Raw genomic sequence first — 6,000 nt, forward strand, 5'->3', positions numbered from 1 at the left:
CCTGTTATCTGCTGGTTCCCTTTTGGTTTTCAACTCAGACGAGTTTCCGTATTCTGTTGCAAATGATCACGGATTCCGGAGGGGAGTTGCAAGTCTGTGGGAAGGTATTGTCGCGTTATGTGAGACTGGACACGGAGTTTGACCGCAGTTCGGTGGATGCCGTATTGGAGGCCATCAGTGTAGTCAATGCGAATACAAGGTGGGTTGTCCTCATCATTCGAGGTGTGACTCCGAGGGGACTGTCGAGGCAGATATTCTCGCATTTCTCCACAGAATTTCATCTGTGGCCGATTTTAGTCAACAACTTGAATTTTTTGGTGATTTAAGAGCACGTGCTTTTAAGTTCCCTCGAATAATAGTCGGGATAATCCATTCAGTTGTCAAAATACTTATTTCAATTGTCCGTTCGAAGGTGGATGAAGAGTTGATGAAGTCCTGTTCGTCCTTCCTGCTGATAACAATCCCCTCCCTCACCGACGTGTGCGAGAGACTGAGTCTGTCCTCTCTGTGTCTTCAGACCGCCTTTTTGGCCCGGAGTGTGGGACAGGGTTGAATTGTTGTTTCATTTCAGGGCACGCCTTTGTCGAGTTGATGCTCAGAGATTTGAAGATTCTTTTTACTGATTATAGTCATAAACGAGCAGATGATTGTGTGGCAGCCTTCCTGTCCTCGACTTTGCTCGTCCCGGTATTTCCGTCCAAACAAAGCAGGATGACCCCACTGGAGGTATGTTGGATCATTTACTGGGATTTGTCCAAACTCTCGCCGACTCCAATCTGCCTGCCTTCCCCAAAGTGAGGTACATGAGTTGGACGGTCGCCATTGCCTCCGCGTTTTGCCAGAAGAGTTACGTCATTGGACTGAAATCAGGTCGAGGGATTTGGAAGAGCCGTAGCTTCTAGTTTGTTCAAATGAGATTCTCTACGGTGGAGATCCGCGCTTTCTTTCATTGGTGATGACTACAGTTGGGAAGGTGATTGTCGACATGTCCAGGATTTTGGCAAATGAAGCGGTTTTTTGCTGCTGTGAATGGTAGAATACGTCGAGGGAATGGGAGGAATATTTATCTACTGTGATAGTAAACACTGATTTGTCCGACACTCGAATGCTCGATTATTTGCACAACAGTTGCTTTACTCATATTCTTCGTCCTTATTCTTACATTCTGGTTGTTTTTGTCGAATTACGTATAGAAGTCAGAGGATGCTTCTAGAGGCTGTTCTCTCCGTTCAAAACAGAATAATATTTTCCTTAGTACTGTTTAATTTCTTACTAACTAATTGGCTTTTTTGTGGATTAAATGTTGTCCTATATAAGGTGGTTTCTTAACAATTTTGTTGGTTATTTCTGGCGATGTGTCCTTAGGGAGCAAGTCTGGTCAATAAATGCCCGCTAGTTCATTTTTACATGCCTCCGTGTTTCATTAAAGCCTCTAAAATGCAGCTCATTAAAACTGGAACTGGCATTTCAATTTATTAAAAAAAGAACCTAAATACTAAAATGCTTAAAATTTTTAAACAAGATATTTGTAAGTTAGTCAAAGTGCAGATACAGACCATCAGGAGATGGATAATTGTGGATGGAATCTACTCTAAGATACTTCGTGACTATCTGTGAATTGTTAAAAAAAATAACAACAACGTTAATTCTATTCTTGTTTGAAGTTAAATAAGTCCAAAAAATTTCAAATATCAACCTCAGTTGAAATAATTAAAAAATAGAGATACGCTTGCGCTATTTGGCTATTTGAATAATTATACGTGAGCAATATGTGCGGTTTTCCTTATGTGAAAAATAACATAGAATGACCACATTCCACAAACAATTACATTGAGAACTCATTTATTGTATATGATATCAATAGAATCAATTGGAATATATTTAATTTTTATATTACATTAAACATTGTAAATAGTTGTGACTCGGTTATTTCAGAGCCTGTAGAAATTGATAATTTTAACTGGAAGCGATGTAACTTGGCTACGAGCAAAGTAGAGAAATACAATGTCTTTGATAACGGCATCCCACTCTTTCTCTCTCTTTTTTCGACTTTTTTACAAACATTTAATTAGCCTGAAGTTTGTAAGTCTCTCTTTCTGTTTGATGTATTTTGTTAGGGCCTCATCCTCTCAGGGCCCACGTTCAATGCAAGGATGGGCAGATCCATGTCGACGCGCAGTCTAGATTCAGGGATTACCCACTCAACAAGCATTGATAACCCGTGCCTCGTCTCGGCTTGCATGCTCTCTAAGGTCTTCCACAACACCACTGTCTGGATATATGCCTTTACCCTGTCCTCCACTCCGAGCGATGATTCTTGGAGAATTTTTATACAATTTCCTCCCTGGTCATAACGACAGAAACGATTTTCAGTTTTGCCTGTGCATCGTCTCCATTTCAAGTGATCTCCACCTCGATAAGTGTAATTGTGTTGCTTGATTTGTCGTCAAACAAATTCGTTGTTTGGGATACCAGTATCTGTAGGAGAGTTTGTGTCAGCTCGGATTTCCAGAAATTCGTTGATGGTAACAAATTTAACTGAATGGTTTTTTAACATTTTCTAACCACCATATTATGAATTATCAAAACAAATCTCTTGACTTTATTCGTTAACAGAGAACGTTTACTGGCACGTATAAACGTTTTTCCTATTTTTATTAAATTTCCACTAAAATTATAGTCTTCTGACAAACTTGTATTGTTGGTTAAACAATTTTTACTGTTTTTATGATCAATTATTTGCTTCATTGCAAACATCTATAGTAATATATTTCTTTTGAGTTTTTGCTATCACTTTTTCCTTTTGAGTCTGTTCTGCGATGTTTTAGTACAGTGGTAGTCAAATTTGTTTGGTTCGCGTACTCCTTGGCATCTAAATAATTTTAGTCGATAGATTTTTTAGTTATTTATTTTTTAATATAAACATATTTGGTCTAATAATGTTAATTTTGGACAGCCAGATTTATTATTTGTTAATTAATAATTTATTTATTGATTATTTTGAATAACCAAATTAATAAAGTTAATTCATTAATTTGAATTAAACCAACATGAAAAAAATCATTTTAAAGCACATCAAGTCTCTGATAAAGAACGAAGGCGATTCAGAAAGTAATCACAGCGGAGACTTGGTAAAATCGAATGAAATGTCTGAAAATTGTATCAATTCTTATAAAAACTTTGAAGCTCCTCTCATTAAAATGCCCCCAACGCCTAAAGTGTCTGATTCCTCAATTGATTCTTCAATCTCAAATGAAGACAGAAAATATTTCCACTTTCGGCAAAAAATTGCAAAATCAAAATTATTTGATTCATATTTCAAATCCGGTTCAAAGAAAGTTTCAACAAAAAAAGCAAAATTTTCTTTGCACAACTCGCTTGACGCTCAATCACTGGAAATGCTCATGTTAGACAACGAAATGTCACAACCACTGCTTGTAAATGTCATTTCTGCACTAAATAGTCACTGTGGATAGATTTGTGTCATCGGGGCCCATCGACGAAATTTATTTTTCGGAAGCCCGGATTGACAGAAGACATCGAAATACTGAACTTAGAACTATCTAAATTCGATCCAATAAATTCTAGTAAATACGACATTTTGTCAGTCGCGACTGTTTTCAAAGTTAAATATGCTGAGTTTATATTCTAGCGATATCTCAGGAGTTTGCCCGAGACTCTTTTTACTGAAGAAAATCTTGTTTATTTAAAGAAAGCAGTAGAATTCACATCAGGAGAAACAGAATTGCAGTTTCAAAGGTTAGATAGCAGTATAATGAAGATGCGCGTTGCATAAAACATTTAGTTAGTTTTGTGGTGAAAGTCAATTGTGCTTAAATTAACCACAGCAAAACCATGAAATTATACATTTCAGAATTATTGGAAGACTGCGTCCTGAGAATTACCACTTGCTGCGCTACATTTTGTGTCTTCTCCAGAGGATTTCAAATAGAGAAATAGACAATTCAATGTCGGCAAAGTCGTTGGCTGTTTGTATTGCCCCGTCTTTGCTTTCAAGCCAATGTGGACAAACAATAAAAATTGTTTTGTTTTGTAAAAGCAATATTTTAGATGATTGACTTTGTTGAATATCTCATCACAAACTCTGACCGTCTTTTCTGCGGAGAAGAAATGGTCTGTTTTCTCTACGAAAAACACAAATCTGAGTTATTCAGGAGTAAAATCCCACGACAGGTAGAAATTGAGAAATCTGTTTGAATCTATTTTTGTGAAAACACAATTTTATGCATTGAATAGGCACTTTTAGAATAGCAACCACTTAGATAATTTAATAGTGCATTTAACACCAAATTAGATATCAAAACAAAAAAATGATCATCTCAGCTCAATTTCAGACTGTTCATTTAACAGTTCATATTCTCTTGAAGTCTCTGAAGATGAAAATTTCAATTTAAATAAAATCAATGATCGACGTACTGAAAAACGTTCAGAATCTCTGGGAACTTCGGTGTCGTCTTCATTCGATGAAATTACTGACTATAGCTTATGCATGAAGGTTTTGATTTAATAATTGACGACTTACAGTCGACAGAAAATAAATCTGCTCAGAATAGTAAAGTCCACAAAACTTCAAACTGGAACAATTCGTTAAATTTGGCAGAAAACATACAAAAAATGTGTTAAAGTTTATACTAAATTAACAGTCAATCATTTTCAACAAAATCTAGAAGTAATTCAATTGCGTTCAAACGTACCGCTGCAATCGAATATCTAAAATTACATCTCACTAGAAAAACTAGTTCCATTTCCAATCGCAGTTCTGGCTCGGATTGCACTATTAAGTGTTCAAAAATTCGTGAAGGAGAAGACTGAGGTAGAACACTATTCTTACTTGATTGAAATATTTAATTTAACGATTAAAAACATTTTCTCATAAATAAATTCTTCGCAGATTATTAAACACGAAAAAACAAAAAACTATAAAACGGGTTTCTAATTTGTTTAAAAATATTTTTTGACTAAAATCTAGTCAAAATATTTTTACTGAGTTTCAAACTTGGTTTATTCTGGAAAAATGCAGCAAAAGGTAATGAACTAATTTTAGAGTTGTTGAAGAACGATTTTCTATAGTTGACAGATGGAATTGTAAATTAAATATGCAAAACAGACATGACGTAGTGGTAATGTGTTGCCTTTGTCAAAAATATAACACTTTTTAATGTAGACCGACAATGGAAACCATTCACTGTAAAATACTAGTGGTACTTCTAATTCTGGGGGAAAATGTGATTGGAATGAGTATAATATATAACTGTAGTGCTAAGAGTGCGCCGACTCGTATGAACAGTGTTCAGAATTGGCAAAACAAGGATATTGTAACGAGTCAAATATGATTTCTAAAATTTGTCCAAAGTCGTGCAATGTTTGCAATATTTTGAAAACAAGTTTACATTTAAATTAATAAAAAGAAAACGAATGCAAAAACTTGTCGAATAAATGCGACCAAATAGCAAAATATGGACTTTGTGAAACAAATAGGATTGCCAGGATTATGATTTGTCGAAAAACGTGCAACACCTGCAACAGTACAAAGTCTTTGACATTGGTAGTATGTGAAGATCTCGATAACCGCTGTTCGACATTAGCAGACATTTGTCCAACAGCAAAAACAATCCAACATCGCTGCAGGGCAACCTGCGGGATGTGTTAGATTTGGGCAATTACTAACAAAACATAACTCCCTCTTCATAGCTATGCATAATAACCATGTTAGTATAAATATAGTCATTCTTTATTATACATTCTCACTATCCCCTCCACCCATGGAAACAACGCTTAAAAAGACCCGACTCCTTTCCTTGTCTCTGAATCGTCAATTTTCGAGGCATGGTCGCCTCCACACGTGCCAAGTGTTTTATGTACACCTAAAATGACCCAAATATAATACTGATGCAGAATGGAGTAACAGACGTGCATCCTTATTGTTCACATTATTCGGAAGCCACACAAACACGTTCATCTTGTCATCCACAATCATTC

Source organism: Octopus sinensis, unplaced genomic scaffold (assembly GCF_006345805.1).
Source record: "Octopus sinensis unplaced genomic scaffold, ASM634580v1 Contig13644, whole genome shotgun sequence".
NCBI lineage: Eukaryota > Metazoa > Mollusca > Cephalopoda > Octopoda > Octopodidae > Octopus > Octopus sinensis.